The following is a 24,320-nucleotide window of genomic DNA, read 5'->3' as shown; positions in this document are numbered from 1 at the left end:
GGAGGTGTGGGCCTACTAGAAGAAATGTGTCACTGGGGCAAGCTTAAGGCTTCAGAAGACTCATACTCAGTGAACTCTCTGCTTCCTGCTTCTAGACTAGGGTGTGAGCTTCAATCTGCTGCTCCAGTGCCCATACCTACCGGACAGCTTTCGCACTCCTCACCATGATGGTAATAGACTTGCATCTCTGTGGGGCTGCATGCATGGTCTGGCTAGATGCGTGGGTTCAGGTAAAGGGGAGAGAACTGGGGCGGGGGGGGGGTGGGAAACAGCTTTCTGCTGCCTCTGCTGCTGGTGCTTCCCGGCCTCCGTTTCTAGCCAGCCTGAACCAGCAAGGAGGGGTGCAGGAGAGCTTCTGGTGGTGATTTTGAGAGAACAGATGTCTTCACCCAAGGAGTGGTGTTACAGCTCTCCTGACAAAAGCTCTCAGACGATAGCATGATCCTTGCACACCTTTAATCCTTCTGAATAGGAGTCTTAAAGACAGTTTCCAGATGGGTTAGGGTCCAGCAGCAGGTACTTCCTATTGGTTTGGCCTGAGAGCTTTGGAATACCTCATCTACATATTTGGGGGCGTGGTCCTGCTTCTATATGACTGATCTGTCTTGAGCCTACGTGACCTGTGGTCACATCCTCACCTGTGGAGGAGGGGCTTAGAGTGTTGCCCTATGTGACTGATCTGCTTCAAACCTCTCTACAGGGGGCTGTGGGGGCTGTGGCTACGTAAGAGGGACCTGATCTCCTGGGAGACTGGGGATGCCATCCCTTTTAGGGTCTCCGGGGATTCAGCCTATCTTGACAAGGAATCAGGGTATCTTTCACAGCCTGCTGCTCTACATATCTCTCTGGAACTATAAGTGGTAAAGTAATTCTTCCTTTTGTAAGTTCCCTTGGTTGTGGTACTTCGTCACAGGGCTGTCATAATGAGTTGTTACAACCTTCATGGATCAAACAATAGAATCAATTCTCCCATAAGTCTGAAGCCAGAAATTCAAAATCACCGTGTTGGCAGACTCACACTCCCTCTAAAGGTGCCAAGCCTTCTGTGCCTCCTCTCGCTTCTGGTCACTCCAGCATATCTTGCCTTACGATAAGATCACTGTGCCTCCGCTTCCGCTTTCACATGGCCTTCTTCCCTGTAGACTTGACTTCCCTTGACTGATGCTCCAGTCAAGACCCTACAAGGATACAAGTCATTGAGTTTGGGGGCAGACCCAAACACCATGATGATCTCACCTCGAGATTCTTATTTTTACCTTAAAAACACTACACAAGCCCCAGTTGCCTTCAGATAGTAGTACTGTTCAGTCTTCATCAGAGTAGCTTCTTATATGGGTGGCAGTTAATGAAAATACGTGTAAGTAGCCAAATTCACCACTTTCAAGGTTCGGGGAACATCAGTAAAGAGGAAGAAGACCGTGTTTACAAGCCAGAGGATGGGTGACCATGCAGTAAAGGAGTTGTCTTCTGGGCATGACCCAGTCACGGTGCTTATGAACGCACTGAAGCTGCGGTTATTTGCATAAGACCCGCACTAGATGGGGCTTGCTCATATCTCAAATCGGAAAGGGACCCATGAGACTCTCGCCCTTCACTGGGGAAGTGATGGTTGCGGGTGGAGAGGATTTCATTTTCCTCAGAAGTGTAGATGCTGATAAGTCGTCATGCTCCGGTAAGTATCCTCCCCCAGTGAAGCGACTCTGATTAAACTTAGTGGGTCACACACAAAAAAGAAGACATGGAAGTATTAGAGGGGCTTGGAAAGTAGAGGAGTTTCAGTAGGAGGAGGAAAATGAGAAAGGGTAATAGAGATGGAAATAACAAAGATTCACTATATACACATGTGAAACTGTCATAGAATAATAAAGAAAAATTTTTTCTATTTGTTTCGTCTTATCCACAGGGGACACAGTCTGTATTAGTCAGGATTCTCTAAGAGAGAGAGAATCTCTTCTCTAAGGGGAGTTGCCCTTGTAACAGCATACAGGCTGTAATCTAGCAAAGGTTGTCTGTACATGGGAGAGACTAACCCAGTAGCTCAGTTCCACAAGGCTGGATGCTTTGGAAATCCCAGGGTAGCACTGAAGGCCTTGAGGATTTCTGGAGAGCCATTTACGTTGCAAAATATTTGATCACACTGTGAACACCAAGATTGCGAAACACATTTTTTTTTTCGAGATTGCTCTTAGTATACACCTTTAATCCTAAACAGTGAAGGCAAGGTTAGTTTGTAACGTTTAAAAATAATGTGTCATTGAGTGACAAACAAAGTGATGAATCAGAAAAGGATTTGACAGAACAAGATATGCCCAAGTCTCACAGGAAGAGAGATAAAAGGGAAGCTGTACCAAAAGAAGGTGGTAGTTTTCCTGGGCGAGTTTTAAGAAACAGGTTAAAGTGAGAACAGGCTAGACACAGGTGAAGACAGAAAGAGCCAGAGAATGAGAAGAGCCAAAAGATTGGACCAGATCTCCAGAGTTAGTTTGCGGCCAAGCTGAGTAATCCAGGAGAAGCATAGAGAAATCAGGTTGAATCAGTCAGCTTGGAAAGGAGGTTGAGCCAGAGCAGTTGAGTTGAATCAGCCAGCCAAAACTCAGAAAGAACTAAGAAGGTACGAGCTTAGTCAGCAACAAGTTACAGAGGCTGGAGACCTTTTAGACCTAGATAAGATTATGTAGAGGCTAGGAGCTTCCGGGACTAGGCCTAGGTTAGCAGACAGAGGTGGTGAGCCTCCAAGATGAAAATTACTTCTGACAAATAAAAGTTTCCTAACACATTGGTCTTCAGCCCACGTTGGACAGCTGAAGAAGCTGGGTTCTGACACGTCAGTAAAGCACAGCGGTGGCAACAGAAGCAAAAAGAACTAGATGTTCTCAACGAAGAGGAAAAAGTGACAGGCAGAAAGCAGCTAGCTTTTCCCTCAGGCCTTATATCTGGGCCACTGCTGAAAGGTACCGCCTAATCTGAAGGAGGGCCTTCACTACTCAGTCTTCCCAGAAAATACCCTTAACAGAACCACCCAGAGGCTTATCTCTTAGTTGATTACAGACTGGATCAGGTCAATAACCAAGATTAACCATCACAGTGTCCCAGATGCCCTAGCCATGCCTAGAACTGCAGATGCACCACACCCAATGTCAACCATGATTTTGTGTGCATATACATACTAGGATAAAATTAAATTTTATTTTAGATACAATGAGAAATTCTGAAGAAGGAGGAAGAAGAGAAGAAGGAGGAGGAAGAAATATTTATATAAAACTATATCAATCTGCTCTTTCTTTTTCAATATATATATATATATATATGTATTACTGGCACAAAAAAAAAACAGGTACATAGCTAACAAGATGTGGTACAACCTTCAGCTATTCATAATGAATCCTTTATAATCACATCTTTGTTTGTGGCTAGTAACATGTGATGGGTGCCCTTTATAGCCTCAAGCTCATCAGAAAGACCAGATGAACAGAGTTGAGACTTGAACTCCACATACCTCCAGGATGGGAATGGAGACTAAAGTGTAAACACTATGAACTCTCCTGAATCTTGAGGTTCCAAAGCTTCCAAGTGGTGAACACTTGTATGTGCACATGGGATAAGAGAGGAAAACATTGTGTCTGGCCCTGCACATCTCATTCACCTGAATCTTCCAAGTGTGGATCCTTCATGATTTACCGGTAAATGTAAGTAAACTGTTTCCTGAGTTCTCTGAGCTTCTCTAGCAAATTCTCTAGCTAGGTGTGGGTTGGGGAACAGGGTGTGAGAACTCCTCACTTACAGCTAGGTAGCAAGAAAACTGGTTAGTGGAGACGTATAACTAGCACCTTGGCGTATAACTGTCACCTGCTGTGACATGGGCCTTCAACATGTGGGGTCTACACTAACTACAGGCAGTTTTAGAACTTAATCTTGGCTCTTCAAAAGCTGGTGTTAGAGGATAAGAAAACTATTTTTTTGTTATAACAAGCACTGCACAAAGGTTAGAATATGTCTTTTCAATCCACACAGGCGAAAGGAAAGATGAAACCTTGGCTTCCCTGCAAAATCTAATAGTATTAAGCACACAGTAATTACATCGATGGATGCTGTTTATGGAATCAACTTTAGAAAGCATCTCATAGAGAAGGTAAAAGGTACCTTTGGGGAACACTTGCCCTTTGGCTAGAGATAAGGACTTTAACAAACTTGGTAATTGGGGTTGGTGGTTTGAATAAGAGTGGTCCCCATAGGCTTGTACATTTAAAAGCCTTAGTCCTTAGGAATGGCACTATTTTAGAAGAATCAGAAGGATTAGGAAGTGTGGCCTATGCTAATAGGTGTTGCCTTGTTAGAGGAAGTGTGTCACTGGGGATGGCTTGGAGGTTTCAAAACCCATACCAGATCAAGCTCTCTCTTTTCCTTCTGTCTGTGCATAAAGATGTAGAACTTTCATCTATTTCTCCAGCACCACGTCTGTCTGTGTGTCACCATGCTCCCCACCACGACGACAATGGGTTAATCCTCTGAAACTGTAAGGAAACCCCCCAAACTAAATGTTTTCTTTTATACAAGTTGCTTTGGTCATGGCGTCTCTTCAAAGAAACGCAACAGTGATTAAGAGAGAAAGAAAGTGGTACCAGGATAGTGGAGTATTGCAGTGACAGATCTGACCATGTTGTTTTGGAAGAACTTCGGAACGCTGGGCTAGAAAGGCCATTGAGTGTTGTGAGCACAACTGTTCCGTAGGAGTTTGCTTCCGAGCAACAATGTTGAAAGCAGTACAGACTCTAAAGGCCTGGTGTGTGAGGTTTCAGAGGGAAGGGAGTCTCTGTAGAACCTTATGTGTGAAGCATCTTTGGTATCTGGGGAGCAGGAGCTGAAGAGTCAGCTGTGATTGACAAGAGACCAGAACCACTGAAGTAAAACCACTGCTTTGTCCCAACAGTGGATGCTGATATCTTGGGACTGAAGAATCATCTGGGATTAAGAAGAGATGGGCAACTGAAGTAGAAATTTCTGGTTTCTTTAGAGACTCCATTGTGCTGTGTGATTTTTTTTTTTCTAGAAGGTGTCTTACGAGAGGATGTTTGGCTGAGAACAGACACGTGCTGTTTTCTGGAAACAACAACACCGTGTTGTGAAAGGGCATGTGATGCTTTGCTGGAGTGGATGCTTGAGAGGGTATGTGATGTTTAGAAAGAATATAAATATAGCCCCACAGGGAGTGAGAAAACACTCTTGCATTGGTTCACCTTGCAACGCAGTTTCTTCTGTATCCAGCTGCTGCTACTGATTCATTTTTGGGTGTTTGCCGATTGGACCAGACTACCACTATTAACTCATGTTTGATGTTTTGGACTTGACAGATGATGTCCTGCCAACGAAGACTGTGATCACCCTCCCAAAGAACTATTTCCAAACAGATCCACACCCCTTTTGTCTTATTAACCATCTCTCTCCCCTACTTTTGGTGGGTGAGCTAGAAGGGAAGTTGAAGTATTTAAGAACCCTTATAAAAGTCGGTTTTGAAAAATGTAAGCCTACAGGCATCGTTGAGTTAAAACCCTCTGGGAACTGTTTCCTCAGGGGTCAGCACACAGAAGCTGTGTTCCAGAGATGGGCAAGGCTGATACTTGTGCTGGCAGCCAAACTTGGTGATGTAAGTGTCAACCAGGTGGTACTGGTCTTGAAGGCATGAGTGGGTTATGGATAGCAGTTCAGGCTTGGAATTGTGTGGCAGTGCTAGAGTCCCCAAAGATGGCTCAGTAGAGGCTACTGGTAAAAGAGCAGCCCGGTGGTAGCAAGGGACTCTGGCAGTTTTGAAGATTCCAGTACCATGAGATGACAACCAAGAACAGCAAAGTGGAACCAGCTGGGGGCTAGAAGAGACAAGTCACGGGTGCTGCAGAAGTCAGAGTCAGAGAAATGGCGCAGAACATCATGAGTGAATCCCAGATGCTGGAATTAGAGTCATTTATACTGTTACAATGTGGTTTTTGCTTTGTTCAGACTGTGACTGTGCCCTGGTCCTTCCCTCTTGAAGTAAAAAAAAAAAAAAAAGCATTTGATTTATCTTTGATTTTACAGGAACCCACAGTTGAGAAACTTTGAGTTTTAAAAAAAAAATCTTTGGATTTTAAAAGATACTGTTTTAAGGAGATTGATTTAAAAAACAAACAAACAAACAAACAAAAACTTTTTACTGATTCTTTGTGAGTTCCACATCAAGCACTCCAGTCCCACACACATGCAAGCAAAACACCCATGTATGTAAAATAAGATGAAAATTTTAATGCCATGTCTCCACCCATGACCAAAGATAAATTCCATTGCTTTGACCAGGATGGACCAGATTTTCCATAGTGGGTCTCAACAGAGCCCTAATATCCATCCTCAACACCCTCTAATGACAACACTTCCTATCTGGCTACCTAACAATTTTATTTAGAAAATAAAACGTCAGGATTCATTCTACCTGTCTGTCAGTCTTCAGTTTATATTATATGTGATCTTCAGAAGGACAGGCAGGTTTGCTGGCTAACACTGACTGCCAGCCTGCCTGGACTGAGAATCGCCTACAAGACACACTTACCGGAACATGTTAGAAGGTTTTGCAAAAGACATCAATGAAGAGGGAAAACTGACCCTGACTTCCCTAGGCTGCGATCCTGGACTGACAACAAAAGCAAAAAAGAGAAAACCATCTAAGTACTGACTTTCTCCTTCCACTGCTCCCTGGTCAGCTCCATGGACCAAACTGTCCCACCAGAAGCCATGTTTGCTGTGATGGATCACATTCCTTTGAACTGTGAACCAACATAGGCCCCCTTTCAGATGCCCTTTGTTGAGTATTTGGTCACAGCAATGAAAGAACTAAGAAACTTCGTTCTGAGGAGTGGGGTGGTTGTGAGAAAGTTGACCGTGTGGTTCTTGGGCCTTCTGAAATGGTTTTGTGGAAGCATTTGAAGTTGTAAGCCACTGAGGGCCTTGCTGTAAGCAGAGGTCAACGGGTCATTCTGGCTGGAGTTCAAAAGCCCAGAATGCCAACAGAAATGCAGACCGTAAATTTGAGCTCGTGAGCTTTCAGAGTTGAATAAAGATGCTATTGGGACCTGGACTAGAGGCCATTCATGTTGCATTCTAGCAGAGAATCTGGTTGCAGATACCCATGTCATGAGAACCAGGGTGAGAGTGGACTTTAACGTGGTATAACACATGATGGTGGCTCACTGTTTACTGAGGCTTACAAAATGCTAAAAGCAGAAAGGTAGGGAAAGTGCAATTAGCAAGAAAGGGGAATGTGTCTGAGTCTAAAGCTGCTGACAAGCACATATAACTGTTAAAGAGATTAGCAAAGACCTAATTAAGTGAAAAATCTTGGTTTGCACTGGGACAAAAAGAAGGTGCTTTGAGGGCAAGACCCTACCTGTCAAATGTTCTAGCTTATAAAAATGCAAATTAATTTGCCCCTGAGGCTCCCTTATCAACAATGTCAAGGATGCTATGCTCCTCCAGGAGGCTCAGAACAACCCATTCCGATCTCTCTCTCCAGAATTCCTACTTTGCTTTGCTCAATAAATCTCTGCTTAAAATGGAAAAATAAACACCTTGCCCAGCTGGACACGACTGTGCAGACTTGCAATCCCCATACTCAGGAAGCAGAACCAGGAAGGTCGGGAACTCTTGTGATACAGTGATATCAAGACCAGCCTGTGCTTTGCGAGATCCTGCCCCGCCCCCCCCCCAAAAAAAGCTACCTAGAAAAAGAAGTGTTTTCCCAAAGTCAGCCACCAAAATGCACAGGGCTACCACAGCTTTGATAGAAGAAAGCCATGTAACACCTCCAGATGATAGCAGAAGAAGCTGGGCCGTCATTCACATGACACCGATTTTGTAGTCGTAAGTTATAGGTTTATAAATCTTGTAATAGAAATAATATACCTTCCCAGTAAGGAATCTCTCCACATACTTAAAGATGAATCAAGGAAAATCTCTTTAACCGTGCTTTTCCAGCTGGGGCTAATGACCGGGGAAGAGCTGGCCTTCAACAGAAGATTTTATTAAGGTATAGACACTGCCAGATTATACAGTCCACCACCACTGCTATCCTTCAATCTCTTTCAGTCACAACCCCAGGTCACACTTTGAACAATTTAAACAGAAATGGGAGATTGCAAGCATCACCGCTTGGCCAGATAAGAGATTTATACAGCAAAGATACTGCTAGAATTATTTTAAGTATATCAGTGTTATTTTTTTAAATATTTTTTAACCAGGGACATCTTAGCAAAATTATGTATTTTCTGACAAGCATGTAGACCTTAATGGGAACCTAATGGTGGTTATGACCCTGTACCATCCCCTTGAGCTGCCTAGTAGAGTCAAGTTCTTTCAGGGGTATGGGTCCTAAGGGTTGGTCAATACTAGTGAATGAACACCCTAACATCTTAAATTTCCCTTGACTCTAACAGTCCTGGTTAGTGTATTACTTATCTTTGAGGTATTTGGAAGTAGAGCTTTTCGAGCTAAATTCTGCTTGCATGGCTTAATATCTCCTAAGAGAATCTTATTAGTAAATCTTCTATAACATCAATTTTATTAGTTTGCATTTCTTCTGCATCAATACCAAGGTAATAAGGCTGATACGATGTGTGGAAGCAGAAGGCTCTGAAAAGCTGCTACATGAAGCCGGGAAGGTAAAGTCTATGTGACTACGGAGCCTGAAGGATATCGGAGATGTCGGAACTTCCAGATGTCTTCTGAGGAAAGCTTTGGGAACAGAGTGAAGTAAGGCCAAGAAAGAGGTTATATATGATGCAGGAAACAGAGCTGAAGATGTGGGGCTACCCAGATGATGTGACCCAGAGACCGAGATGCTACAGATGAAGTCGTGAGGCTTGTTTGCCCTCCTTGGTTTCAGTATTATTTTTGACCCAGTCTTTCCTTGCTGTGTCCCAATTCCTGCTTTCTTTTAATGGAAGGTTTATTCACTACCATTGTATACTGAGAGTATGTAACTCACTTATTTTGTAAGAATTCACAACTAGGAAAATGCCTCGAATCTCGGAAAGTTTTAGGCTTTTTAAACAGTATAAATGGCTAAGACTATGAAGACTTTTAAAGTTGGACTAAAATTATTTTGCATTGTGAACGAACATAAGCCCAGAATGAATAGACTTGAAATGTTATAGCTTATTTTTGTTTTTATATTGAGGCAGGATCTCACTATGTAGCCTTGGCTAGCCTGGAACTTCTATGTAGACAAGGCTGGCCTTAAACTCCCAGAGGTCCGCCTGTTTTGCCTCCGGGATGCTGGAATTAAAACTGTGTGCCATCATGGCCAGCCAGTGTTACAACTAAAAGCGATGTCCTTAGATATCAAGTTGAGAAGGAATACACTCATGACGGTTAGTGCTAGTTGTCAACTTGACTGAATTTAGAGTCACCTAAGAGAATACCTCTGGGTATCTCTGTGAAGGGTTTCCAAAGAGGAAACTTTAGAAGGAAGACCCAATGTAAATGTTGGACTGGACTTTCAATGAGAAACTCAACCAAGCACCAACCAAGCACCGACATTCTCTACATCCTGTCTGCAGATACAACGCCAACTAGCGTGTCATACTTCCGCTGCTCACATCTCTTCCTGCCTGTGATGGGTCAAAATAAACCCTTCCCTCTTTATATTGTGGCTCTCAGGTATGTTGTCGCCGAAACAATGAAAATAACTAGTACATCTAGACTATGGCTAACACTTAAGGGTAAAGTCGGGGGCTGAACCTTTCAAAGAGCTGAGACTCGATGCCACTCGAGATCCTGAGTTCTCTTTCTGCGATGTCCTCTGCCTTTCCCCTCCCTTCCAATGTCATCCTTTTTACTCCTGGTATTTTCTTTTTTTCTTTTCCTAATTCCAAAAAACCATCGACAGGCACAAGGTGCGCACCACTACTCCAAGATCCACCAAACCACCTGGAGAGCCGGTGTGGACGCTGACTGGGCCCTAAAACGGGCCAATCAGATCATAGCTTCTTGGGTATGTGGTCACAGGCCAATCAGATCACAGCATCTTGAGAATGGCCTGCTCATGAGCATTTTATCCCCAGCACTCCTCGGGCCCTGGTGAGGAACTTTGGAACTTTGCTCTCCTCTTAGCCATTGGAGAGAAAGTATCCACTCTGGCATAATCACACTTATGAAGCATTTCTTAGAAAGCTTGGTTACCTAAACCAAGTACAGGATAACCAGTGAAAATGAAAGCTGATAATTTGAGTGTTTTAATTGTTCTCCGCTTCCCAAAAGCCGAATGGAAGGCATATAATGGTTACATCAAAGGAGGGTTAAATCTATACGTACAGAATAAAAAATAAAACCACGTAAGAGATGTTAGGAAACCCCACCGGAAAGACAAGACGTTCTCAGACTCGAGCTAGAAGAGAATAGGACTGTGGGACAGCTGACCGCAAATCTGTCTCCCAGCCGAGTAGACCCCCAAGTGAGGAAAGTAAAACTGCCAAATTAATAAAAGTGTAGAATTCCCCCTTTGGCATTAGAAGAACAGAAGCTAAACAATCGCTGATAAGACACTCTAAGCTTCCAAGTAAATAAATTCGGATCTCTTTCCAAAAGAAAAGAAAACACAAACTGGAGGTTAGGGGCGGGGCGGGGGTTGAGGGGTATATTAAAAAATTTAATAAAGGTGAGAATACACATTGAAGACATATATGTGGTATAGTGTGGTGTGTGGCGTGCCTGTACTGGTGGTGTGTGTGTGTGCGCGTACGCGCGTGTGTCTGTGTTCACATACGTGCGCAGATGTTTAGATGCCAAATCTCCAAATGTTACCCAGGATAGTCCGAAATTCTTGAACTTAAGGGTTGAGGAGACTGGGATGACAAAGCAGCTAGCCTCTAACCCTGGGGCTCAGGAGACAGAGAAAGAATGGGTCCCTGAAGCAAGCAAGCTTTAGACTCAGTGAGAAAAGCTGACTTAGGGAATAAAGGGGAGAGCAATTCACATAGACTCCCAACAGGAACCCCTGTGCATATATGTGTGTATACATATAGGCACACATATGCACAGCATACACATGTACATGGAAGAAACGTAGGCTCATAGAATCCTGCCTCGCTGAGTGATGGTATTACAGGCATGTGTCGATGAGCTGGTACAATACAAGCATTCTTTTGGATTTTCAACATAAAGAAGAAGAAAATAAGTACTCCTACGAAGTGGAATTTGTGTTCTCTAAAAATGAAAAAAACAAAAACAAAAAGAGAATCAAGCCGGAGAGTTGGTTCAGCAGGTGTTTGTCACCATGCCTGATGACCAGAGTTGGATCACTGGGACCCACATGATGTGTGGTGGATAGAATATGGCCCTCATAGCCCATAAGAAGTGGCACTATTGGGAGGTATAGCCTTGTTAAAGGAAGTGTGTCACTAGGGCTTTGAGGTTTTAGATGCTCAAGCCATAGCCAGTCTCTCTCTCTCTCTCTCTCTCTCTCTCTCTCTCTCTCTCTCTCTCTCTCTCTCTCTCTCCAGTCTTTAGATCCAGATGTAGAACACTCAGCTCCTCTCCAGCCCCATGCCTGCCTGCATGCTGCCATGCTTCCTGCCCTGATGATAACAGATGATACCTCTGAGCTGTGAGCCAGTCTAACTACAAGAGTTTACAAGGGTTGCTGTGGTCATGGTGTCTCTTCACAGCAATAGAAAAGAAACTAAGTCATTTAGAAAGAAAGAACCTACTCCTTCCTGCAAGACATCCCCTGACTTCTATCTACTCTAAGTATCGTGTCATGTACACACACACACACACACACACACACACACACACACACACACACACATGTAACACATAGGTATTTTGACCTGGACAGTAAGGCAGATTACTGATGAGACACCTGACAGCCAATGAACAAGTGACAAGTTGACAAGTGACTCTCCTTTCATCAGGAACAGAGGTCTATTTGTTCACATCCTTACGTCTGGGGAGGAAAGGAAAGGGAAGGGCTATGATTTCTCTGACAAGTCTGTTGGGCTCTATGTGGTACTGTGTCTTCTGCTGGCAGCTTCTGCTTTGTGCCCATTGGGAGTTGGTAGGGCGGGAAAGTGTGACTACATTGAGATGCCCAGGCTATGAAACACCCAAGCCAGATGAAGTGTTTCTTGGGAGCAAACATGGAGAGAGACAGACAGAGGCAGAAAGAGAAAGAGACAGAGACAGAGAACCAAGAAATATCAACCACGGTGGGGGAACAGGGACAGAGCAGGCTCTATGTCCCTGCGGCACCAGTGACCGTGTGATCAGGCACACCATTCAGCCAAGCTCATCAACAGCCCGATTCTAAAAGTCATATGCAAATAAAACTAGTTTCCCAGGCTTCAGAGTTCTGGGTCAGTCTGCAGTTGCAGAAATAATTATCTGCCAGGGGGTAGTCCACAGCCGTCTGGAGTGCTTCAAAGAAGCGGGTGGCAGTGAAGGCTGAATGTTGAAATTCCAAGCTCTCTCACTAATTCAGCTCCCAGAATGCTGGCATCCAGGATGCCACCACCCCCTGAGGCAGGAGACTGGCAGAGTCTCTACTGGAAAATCTGACCAGCTCTGGAGGAAACACCGAATGCAGCTGTCCTGGGGAATTCCCCTAAGCTACCGTGCCTGGAACCTTGACCCCACCCTTGGCAGCTAACTGCCCAAGCAACCAAGAATTACTACCTTTATAAAAGGGTGTAAGAAACCTAAAACATAGGGGGAGTGGTGAAAAAGAAAAAAATATTAAAACAACCACTATTTTTGAAGACAAGATACAGATAACACAACACCCACATGACAAGAGCAGGAGGCAATAAAAGAAAAAGAAGATTCACAAGAGCTTCGGGGCATTAAACATGCAGTGATACAAACCGAGCAGAAGAGTTAGGAAAAACGTTCCAGGAATGCTTTAAAGAAGAAAGCAAAAGACATAGGTGGGAAATCAAAAAGAAGGGATGGCTGGGGACCAGCGCAGAGCAATAACTATCTATTTCATCCGAACGCTAAAGATTTCCCAAGAGAAAAGATGAAGAAAAAAGTGGAGAAGAAATCACGGATCAAGTAGGTCAGGAGCATTCCCCAGAATTGGAAGTCATGACCCACAGCGAGTCACACCGTCATGAAAGTCCCTGCAGCGCCGAGAAAAAGGAAGAGGCTACCAGAGGAACAAGAAAGGACGGTTGCTGGAGAAAGTTCACATCCAAAGGACGTAAGTCAAGTGACAGGATTTCTCGGTGGCACAAAGGAGCTGTAAGACAATGGCTCGGTGGCTTCCAATTTCTGAATAATAGTTTCCATACTGGGCTCACCTCCTCAAACTGCTGTATCAGGGCGTGTGCAGAACTCTCAGACACATGAGGCTGCAGAAAAAGAAAAAAAAAATTATCCTCCCACGAACTTTTTTCAGGTCACTGCTGGAGAGGATGCTTCATTAAACAAAGGGGTTCAACAAGAACGAAGCCAGCCAGAGCCAGGAAAAAGGCTTTACCGCAGCAGAGCAATAAAAGGATTTCCAAGATGTCAGCGATGAGGGGCGTCAGCGTGACAGCTGCCGGGCCAGAGGAGCACTCCTCCTGGCCAGAGGACAGAGAATGCCACCTCAAGAGGAGATCCAGAACGCTGGCATGAAATCAAAGGTTGATAAATGCGTAGCAACCAAAAGGCCAAAAAAAACAAACACAACTCAGTCCAGTCCTGTCCTGGGAAAACACAACACGCACACCGGGGTGTGACTTTACATGGTTTGTCGCCTTAAGAATTGAGCTCAGATTCATTTTTTATAACACACCATATTCAACCTATGATTGCCCCAAATACTATTTCAATCCAATGTTAGTATAAAAGTTACTTGCGAGATATGTCTTTTTTTTTTCTCAGATGAAATACTTCAGTTCAGGGTACATCTGCATTTACAAGCCATCTCCGTTTGCCCACCCAGATTTCTTAGAAACACTTGATTCTGGCTGTACAGAACTTTCATTAAGTCCACCAGTGGGAGGCGATTTACATCACAAAGGTATTCCAAACAGTCTTAAAAAGTTGTCAAGTTTTCCAACTTAGTTGTAAAAGAATTAAAATTTAAACAGCATCAAGTAGTTTTACAGCCACCGGAGTAGGAGTTCAAGTGTATAGGAAGACTGTGAGGCTGCCAGCTGTTCCTGAGTCTCCGGGAAACTCATAAGACAGCATACACTAAATATTGAGCAAACGAAAGTACGATACAGACTAGACTAGGGAGATGGTGAAGGGGAAAAGTTCCTTGTCAAGGAAAGCAGTGAAAAGGAAGTTCTGGGCCCCTCATCCATGGGTAGCATCTGCTGTGATTTAAATCTGAAATGCCCCTCACAAGCTCATGTGTTAGGACACTAGGTCCCCTAGGTGTTCTAGGTGGCTCTTTCTGGGTAATCTAAAACCACCATGACCCATGACAGAACTGAGTCACCGTGGCAGGCCTGGAAGGTTACTGCCTGCCACCTCTGTTCCAACTGGAACTCTGTTTCGCCCAATAGACTGAAGTACACAGGGCTTCCAGCCAAGCTGCCAAGGCTTTCCTTGTCATCCCTTCCTCGCCACTATAGACTGGTGTCCCTTGAAAGCACAGGACAAAATAAGTCCTTCCTGTCCTAAGCCATTTCTGTCTGGGTGGTGGGTCAAAACAAGGAGAAAAGGAGTGGAGTTCCTTGAAACATACAACAAAAGTTGCATGACAATTCTACCCCAGGAAATAGAAATGCATATGTAAATACAAAAAGAATATTGAAACATAGCCCCAGTTGGCCCGCTCTGAGTAGGGTGAGATGGAAGGGTAAGGTCTACTTTCCTTTTTTTTTTGTGGAGATTTTAATATATTTATTTGAAAACCAATTTTGTGAAAGAGAACACTGAACATTCAGAATCTTCTTAACCAAAGACTCGGGACACAGGTTCCTTATGTCAGCGTAGGCAATGGTGTATGGATCGAGCGGGTCTCAGCGTGGGGTTCCCTCACGACATTTCAGTGTGTGCCAGGACAGTCATCTACAGCTGAGCAGGTGGGGTCCCTGGCCCTAGTCATGGATATACTCGAATGGCTCTGGGGGCTCTGGTTCCTGCTTCTCCTCTTTTACCTTTGGGTCATGTGCTGACTCGGGTTTCACGCGTTCCTCAATGTCTTCGCTGGTGTCTTTCAGAATTATGATGCCCCCGATGGAGAGTGGTTGAAAGGCTGGTCTCTGAGGTCTCTGTCACACTTAAGACCTTCAGCTGGGCAGGCATAACTCGTGCTGGATTATCCAACGGCTGGAAGTTTGGTTCGGTTCTTTTCTCTTCTCTTTCTCTTCCTTCTCTGCCTCATCCACTTCCACCTTCTCCTCCTCCTTTTTTTTCTTTTTCTTTTCTTTTCTTTTCTTTCTTTCTTTCTTCTTTTTTTTTTCTTTTTCTTTTGGTACTTCCAGAAGGGCAGGGTATGCAAACGTAGATGGTTTACAATTTGATTTATATTGAACTTTCAGCGTCTTTAAATCCTTGTTAAAGCCGATGACACAGGTAGGAGTGTAAGCCAATGATAGGAAGTGTGAAAGGGGAAACCGAGACCCAAACTGGGTAAAGACAAGGACGCCAACCACAGAAGGCATATGAGGGTGCCCAGTCCTGGACTGTAAGGAGATTGTGACATTATGACCACCTGAATCCAGTATGCCTTGGGCCAGAATAGTGCCAAATTTGGCCATGACATCATCATGCTTGTCATTGATGACTTTGGAATACAGCTGCCGGAACTGATTTACTCTTGGACATGTGATTTCGGTCTGTTGGATCGTGATGAGAGCTGAGGCTATCAGAGCCCCTTGCCGCTGGTCATTGGATCTAGTAAATTAATTGCTTCCTTGTTTCCTGTACGAGCACAGCAGACTCCCGGGGCCATTGCAACACCATAGCGCATGTGAGGGTTGTAACTCTCGGACAACAAAGAGAGCACACTTGGACACTGTTCCAGCATCCTGAACAAAATGAAGCCGAGTGACTCTATTACGGCTCTCTTGACATCATCGTTGACATCACTTACAGCAACATGCAGCAGGCGTCGAATAGCTTTGTTGTTACCAGAGCCACAATAAGCCATGGCTACCATATACATTTCAGATCTTCTAGGAATTGGGTCCTTATCACGACAGAGAGATTCAATGAGAGCATCGGAGGCCTACTTTCTTAATAAACTTCATGGAGTTTATTTGGTTAACTCACATATTTGGGTTTTGACTGATGAAACGTTTTCAGCCCTGAGAATGAGAGGCACTGAAGTAAAAGCTGGTAACAGATGCGTCGTCTTGTCCAACCCATTCTCAAGTTCCACACTGCTACAGTAGGAGGAGGGAAGGCCTGTGTGGTTGTTGATGCGACCACTTGCAGAGCCCTAGAGGCCAAGCTCGTTAGATCACAGGACCAGCAGGCATTGCCGCCTCTCTCTACACCTCCAACCCACCCGTTCTACAGTGTCCTCCCTGCCCAGCAGCCACACTCCCAAGCTCCTCCCCTCTGCCAACCCCCAAAGGCCAAGCAGGACAGAGCTTCCACCAGGGAACAGTTCCCCTTGCCTCTCACCCACACCATCATTTGTCACTATTATTTTCAAATCTCAAAGCCAGAGTTTGCTGCTCGAGCATGAACATCTTAATTCAGATCCTCGGGGTTCATGTAAGAAGCTGGTCGTGACTACCTGTATCCGTAACCCCCATTCTATGAAGAGGCAACAGCCAGGAGGGCCATGGGATTCAGTCAGAAACCCTGCCGTGCAAAAGGAATAAAGGAGAGAATAACAGAGCAGACACTCAACGTCCTCCTCCTCCTCCGGCATCCGGGCAATGGAGCCCTCTCTGCGCACGCACTATAAAACCAGTGACGCTCATCTAGTTTTGAGTCATCTGTCTTCAAGTTGGAGCCTCAGTTGTAGGCTGTTTGCAGTTGATGGCACTTTTCTCACATAGCTTAACAATAAGCATGATGAGAGCAAGAATAACACGAAGACCTTAATTAAGATTCCCTAGGACCCATGTAAGAAGCCAGACATGGTTACGTCATGTGCCTGTAACCCCAGTCCTATGGGGAGGCAATAGTCAAGAGGATTGCTGGGGCTCACTAGCCACCAGGATGGACTGGTTGGGATGAGAGATGAGTACCCCCTCATCTGCTCACTCCTCTTCTCGAAGTGATTTGACCTCAGGTATGAGTTCCTACATAGGACTAGTACAGGATACCATGCGCCTTGTTTACTATCTTCCATTTTCAGTCAGCGTCTTTCAAAAACCACCTTCTTTGCTTCGTCAGTTGCATGGCAGTTGCTATAAGCATGAAATTTCCCCCACAGGCTCATATAGCCGGGGCTTGTGTACCAGGTGATGAGATTCTGGGAGGTGAGAACTCTGGCCTGCTTGGTAAATTGATTGCATGACGGAGTCATAATATATGGGCGTCATTGGAAGGCAGTGCAAAGGACCTGGAAGGTAGGTAGGGCTCGTGGAAAGAAGGAAGCCACAAGAGATGGTCTGGTAGGCTGTGCCTTACCCTGTCCCCATCCTTTATCCCCTTTGTCTTCCTCCTGGTCACTATGACATAGACTGTGCTGTTTCCCCTTCTGCTTTGATAGGCAAACCCTCTAATACCACAAGCTGAATACATCTTTCTTCTTGTGAAGTAGTTTATCCAAGCCTTCTTTCTGTTTTGTCAAAGATCAATAGGTTCTTTCCCCAGGGCAACAAAATTGAAGCGCGCCGTGTGTGTGTGCGTGCACACACACACACACACACACACACACACCCTCCAAATCTCTGAGGCTCAAATAATGCCATAGGGAACATCTTTGCATGTTTAAGCAAAGAGCTTCCCTGGCATCTACTGGGCTCACATGAAGGCCTGTATAAATCTCTAGTCTGGCTATAATTTTCTTGTGAATTATTCCCATCCAGCTATGTGGGGGTTTCCCCTACTGTGTAATCGGGAAATCGCTGTGGCAGAAACAGGCGTGGACGCATTCTTCTGCACCTCAGAAGACTACCTCCACACAACGAACAAGAAAAAAACATCACAAGCTGTCCCCGACGGACCCTTGGGCCTGTCCCACGCACTGAAGACAGGAGCTATCTCCGTGTGGGACACAGCTTTGACACTTCTTCCTCAGATTCAGTTAGGGGCTGTCCTAGCAGGGAGCAACTTGTAGAGAAGGCTGGTTTTGTTTATGCCTCCAAGGTCTTCTACCTGGAGAGAAGAGAGATTAAGAGTATCTGAAGTCATGGTTTTTTTAAATGGCAACAAGTAAACACCCCTGCTTAATTAACTCGAGGTGGTGTGGCTGAGGTTGACATCTATGCCCAGCCAACAGGGAACTGATGAAGCCTTGGCCAGGTGCTGCTAGCTGGGTGAAGCCTCTGTCTTTTCCAGCCCACATCATCCTGTTGCATCACCTGGGTCCTGCTGGGTCCCAGCAATGTGGGGTTCCTTTGTTTATCCCTTCCTGTCCTCCGTCTGGCAGGCGGGAAGGAGGGGGGGGGGAATCCGCAGGGCCCCTTCCATTGGTTTTCCATCGACACTTCTCCGTGCAGGGATCCACCCTGCCCTCTTTCAGTCCGTATTTGAGTTTGCAGAACGCACATCTCGGGCACCCTTTCCCCTCTGGCCTCAGCTGCAGAGCGCTGCGCACGGGGACTACAGACGAACAGACTTCCCAAAGCTCCCTGTACCGCCCCACTTCCTGGTTCCCACCATCTGGGATCCACCCCTCCACCCCCTAAACTGACAAACTCCTGCTTGGTCACATCTGGTGGAAGAGAGAGAAACAAGGAGTTGGGAGCTCTCTCCTAATAGGCAGCACTTGGCACGCACAATAAAAGCAGCTGCTGTTTATAGCCCTTCTAAGGGTGGCCTCCAGCAGGACCCCACACTTCCCCTCCCCGTGGGGCATTGTTTTACATGAAGCATCTGGAATCTCGTGGTCTTGTGGCTCAATTTTTTAAATCAAAATCTACTCATCTTGTGAATCTAAAAACTGTAACAAACTCTCTTCCCAGGAAAGGTTCTCAGCCCCGGTAGAGTTCGTCTTCTGTGAGGCAGATCCATGTACAGGTCCCAGCACTTCCTTCTTGCTGTCGGTCGAGTGAAATATTAAAATCAGCCAATAAGTCACACTACACAAGCAATGTCCTTCAATCGGAGCTGGAGAAACACACCTGTAATCCCAGCACTCAGGAGGCTGAGGCGGGAAACTGCGACAGGAAGAGGAAGTTAGAAAGAGAGAGTTCCAGTTCAGCCTGTGCTACATTGTAAGACTTGTTAAAAAAAAAAAACAAAAAACAAAAACAAACAAACAAAAAAACACTTAAATAAATTAGTGTGGTTTTTTTTTTAACTGTCCCTTGAAGCTTTCTTCTAAATAACGGACTGTGAGGTTTAAATCATTCCCAACGTCTTAACAGGAGAGGTAGCAAATAGCATGAATTAGGATTCTCAGTTCAAACCTGATATCAAAAAGTACACAAGAGCCAAGCGGCAGGACCCACCCTGCTTGGTGTTGTTATCTGTGTGTCTTCTCTGACCCTGGGGTTCCTCTTCGCTGGCCTCGTCCCCATAGAAACAAGCGTGGATTGGCAGGCAGCAAGCAGGCCTGCGCGCATGCTCTGATTGCACAGGCCCTTCCAATGCCTGGCCTTTTGTAGACTCCTGTGCAGGTTCCACTGGACAAGGTGGCGCCTAATTACCTCCCTTCTGTTTTTCCCCTTTCTCTCCTCTCTTGTCCTCTCTCCTCCCCACCCCCACAGAGGACAGCCTTTCAGGAAATAACGCTCGCTCGCGTGCGGAGACACACACACACACACACACACACACACACAAACACACACACACAGAAGCACATGCACGCACACCTGGCGCACTGAGATAGGGATGTTCACCATGGATACCAGGCTACCATTCCCACTCCGGCTGTGGCTCCTGGGAATAAGTAACTATCTGTAGAATGCTGAAACTCCAGATGTGTGCTGGCTAGTGCCTTGAGACCTGGCTTCCCTGTCTCATTATGCCTATTTTTTTTCCACAAGTTTCATATATGCATATCAAGCTTTCAGAAGGGGAAAAATTGGAAATGGTAATCTTCCTTTTAATATGCTACCACATGCCAGCCCAGAGCAGCTGTGCACACACCACACGTTGGACTGGACATGAAATATAGTCCAGAACCATTTTTTTTAAGCATCCATTCCCAGGGCTTACAAAACGCATTTACTTGGAGGGAGGTCACACAGTCTTCCTTCTGCATAAAAAGGTGGCTTTGAACTAGGTACCGCCATCTGGAAATGGCCTCCTCTCCTATTGATATGTAAAGCACACATATTACACCATCTTGCTGTGACAGGGCAGCAGGAGGCTGAGGCACACAGGCTTGTAATTGTTTAAATATACAGTCTCTGGTTCTCCGCAGTGCTGACTTACCTGAGCTCTGAGAAACTATTTGCCAGAAGCAGAAGTGGCTCTGAACGGGCTGGGAGGAATTGGCTCATGAGGGCATTGGTCAGCCTATGGGAAAACGTGCCTGGAGCCCAGATTTTGGAGAAACGCTTGGGTATTCTCCACTGTTGCTCTCTGCCTGCTAACGAGGAAGAATGTGTCAAGTGCATGCCCAGGAGTCCACTGCAAACACCATGGAAATAACGACCCTTGCTCTTTTGCTCGTTAGAGCGATGTCTTTGCCTCCCAAAGCCTCCAGACTATCAGATAGGTAGCACCCTAAAACTGGCTTTCTCCAGTATTTAAAACACACAATACACACACACACACACACACACACACACACACACACACACACACACACCAGGAGTTAAGGATTCTATATTGCTAATTGATCTCTATTAGTCAAGGGGACGACCGTGAGTTTATTAACATTTGCTCTTGAAAATGGCCTGTCTCCCTCCACCCTCAAGAGTCCTTTTGATATAAAGAGCTTATCCAAATACACTATTGACCTCTGGGGCTGTTTAAATTGTTGTCTCTTTCTTTTACGTCCTGGCCTTGTTTTCTCATGTGTTTGCTCTTTCCAGTGTACATAGCATGGATACCATAGATCGCCTGCCTTAAATGTAAAACATGGGCAAAACTTCAGCAGGGGTGAATGCTGGGATGTGACTTACAGTGGAAACTTACCCAGCATTCTTGAAACCCTGGTTCAGACCGTAAGCACAGAAAGGGGTAGGGGAAACACTGAGCTTGTATTGTGTGCCACAGATAGATGCGGCATTTAATGCCCAGTTATGCCTCGATAAAGTTCAATTACTTTATGTGTTTGTTCGATTTCCTCCACTGCGCTAGGAATGGAAGCCAAGACCTTGAGCAAGCTAGCCAAAACTCTACTACCGGAGCCAAGTCCCCAGCCCTGGAGAACAAAATGAACTGCCACTTCAGAAGAAACCAGGAAAGGAATACAGAGCTCGGAGTAACTCAGAGACTTAAGCCATTCTGTGCACAAAGAACAGAGGTTCTGTACACACACAAACACACATACACACATACACACACATGTACACACACCTACACACACATATATACACACATACAGACACACACATACACAAATACTCACACAGACACACATTCACACACACAGACACACTCACACAGACACACACACTCACACAGACACACATACAAACACACATACACAAATACAGAGACACACATTCATACACACAGACACACTCACACAGACACACACACACAGACACACACACAGACACACACTCACACAGACACACACACTCTTACATAGACACCCACACACTCACACACACACAGACACACATACATACACACACACAGACACACACATACTCACACAGACACACACACACAGACACACACACTCATACACAGACACACACACACACTCATACACAGACACACACACACTCATACACAGACACACACACTCATACACAGACACACACACACTCATACACAGACACACACACTCATATACAGACACACATACACACTCATACACAGACACACACACAGACACACACTCACACACAGAGACGGGGGGAGAGAGAGAGAGAGAGAGAGAGAGAGAGAGAGAGAGAGAATACAAGAGCTCCTTGGAAGGAGTCGACTGTAGGTCACACTGTCCTCTACATTGTGAAGCTTGAACGAGGCTAATAAACCCAGCAGCCTATAGCAAAGGTAATTTATTTTACATTCCCAGTCATCACGTACAATATTTTGGAAGGGGAAAGCAAATATAATTCAAAAGGAGTGATAAACACTAACACAATATCTAGTCCTGTTTCTACCTCCAAATTATGAGAGCACACGCTTTTCACCCTCCCTGCAAGGTGCATTTTTCCATCCTATTTCCGGTGTCAGCGTCTCGGGGGTGATGAGCTAAGGACATGGGGTCAGCTTTACTAGCTTGTAGTCAGAGGCCCTTCTGAGGGATGACACATGATGCACATTACCTGAGATAAGCAACTTCCAGGTGTGGGCACACGGGAGTCCCCCCCTTGCACCTCTCAGCTCCACTCCACAGAGAACACACCACTTGGCTGGGAGCTGCTCCAGGCTAGGGCATGATTACAAGATGGACAGCTGATTCCCTGAGCCCATGAGAAGCCTGCCCAGCTCCCCCCGGGCTCCAGTGAGATTCTAGCTGGCTCTGTTCCTGACTCATACTTGCTACATTTTAGGTGGGTGAGGTCATTGGACTGCAGATGAGGTAACGGGCACAGCCTGTTCGTGAGTTGGAAGAGATTACCATATGACCATTCAGTAAACAAAGTGGAGTCCCCAGAGGGTTGCGGACAGCTGGGCTCTGCCTCTGGCTGTGAGCAGTGGGAGCCCCGGGACTCCAGAAGCCTGTCCATGCTTTAAGGGGAGCCAAATCACTGACTGAGCTTGCGTCATACCAAGTCAGGTGTCAGCCAGCTCAGCAGGAAGAAGCTCCTCAGAGGAGGAGGGCTGACTGCTCTGTGCAGGGTTGCAATGGACTCTGGGTAAACAAACACCAGCACTTAAAAGAGGGGCGCTCCAAGCCAACACAGCACCAGGCAGGCCAGCCTCATAATTCTGTGCTGAGAGCAGTGGGCCTGCTGGTCAGAAATGTGCATCTTCTGCTGTTCTTTAAGGTAGAACTGTGACAGGGAAGCAATTACTTTTAATATATCAGCAGAAGGGTACCCTAATCAAATCTCTGTAAAACTACAGAATACCCCCCCCCCGCCCCAGCAGAATCATCCTGCCAGGGCCTTCCAGGATCCCACCACCTTCGTGATCAATTGGAACCTCCTTCCCACTGTCAAGTCAGATTAGGAACGTTCTGCTTCTGCCTTATGCCTCATCTTCCCTCCCTTCCTTTTTTCCTGAGATCTCCCAATTTTAAACTATGAGGGAACACCAGGAACGTCATGGAAAACACTGAGTTCCCTTTACACTGGCAGGGCTCACACAGCAAGGATTCCAGAGGAAGTTTGTGTATGTGATGAATTCGGACAACAACAAATGCAGACGACACAGGAAGGACACCCCGAGAGAGAATCTCCTTAAACGAAGAGTAGAAGGTGAGATTCATGGGGCTGGAGGCTCTGTGCTAGAGGCTGTCTTCAACAGCCCTGTGAGGTAACTTCACAATGACCCCCTTTTCACAGGTCAGCCCAGAACCTCTTAGAAGTTAAATCACTTGCCCAAAGATACAGTAAGAATCAAGAAGACTGGAACCACACGAGGACCCCCAGTCTGATGCTGTAATCGCTCTATCCCAGGCACAGTGCCTCGGGGCCACTGGAAGGTCTGTTATCCTGCCGGCCACATATGTGGCTGTGGAGACAGAGAGGCAGGGTAGGAGGACTAGAAGGTTAGAAGGAACAATATTTGCTGCCATGATCTGCTTTAGGAATGACATGACAGCGAATGTGGGAATGACAGGCATACAATAAAGCTGGGGTTGTGTGGGCCATGTACTCTAATGGAGGTGCGGCAGCCTCAGTCTGGAAACACAAGTTTATTACACAGAGCTGAGGTCGAGGAAATCTGGGAGGAGGCTAGCTAGTGGCTCTTTGTAGAAGGTCTCTGTAGGAGAACAGTTTCCAGTTGCAGTCATCCCTGAGGAAGAAGCTGTGGTTTGACAGTTTCTGCACACAGAGGCAACACCACACAAGAGGAAGGCCTTGCCATTCCTGTGAGAGTGACCCAGGGAAGGCCTTGCCATTCCCATGGGCCTGAGGCACTGAGAAATTTGCCATGGCTATGCTCACCACGACGACGATTACTCAGGACCTCACCTGCACCCCGCAATGCAT

The 24,320-nt window shown here is 45.7% G+C and overlaps 1 pseudogene; it reads right to left on the bottom strand.

Moving 5' to 3' along the window:
* Nucleotides 1-440: 440 nt before the first annotated feature.
* Nucleotides 441-24,320, bottom strand: Psmd1-ps1 (proteasome 26S subunit, non-ATPase 1, pseudogene 1; annotated as a pseudogene).

The sequence above is a fragment of the Rattus norvegicus genome, chromosome 5 (assembly GCF_036323735.1).
Source record: "Rattus norvegicus strain BN/NHsdMcwi chromosome 5, GRCr8, whole genome shotgun sequence".
In the NCBI taxonomy this organism is placed as follows: domain Eukaryota; kingdom Metazoa; phylum Chordata; class Mammalia; order Rodentia; family Muridae; genus Rattus; species Rattus norvegicus.
The sequence above is the reverse complement of the archived record's forward strand: the minus strand, read 5'-3'. Positions and strand labels throughout refer to the sequence as shown.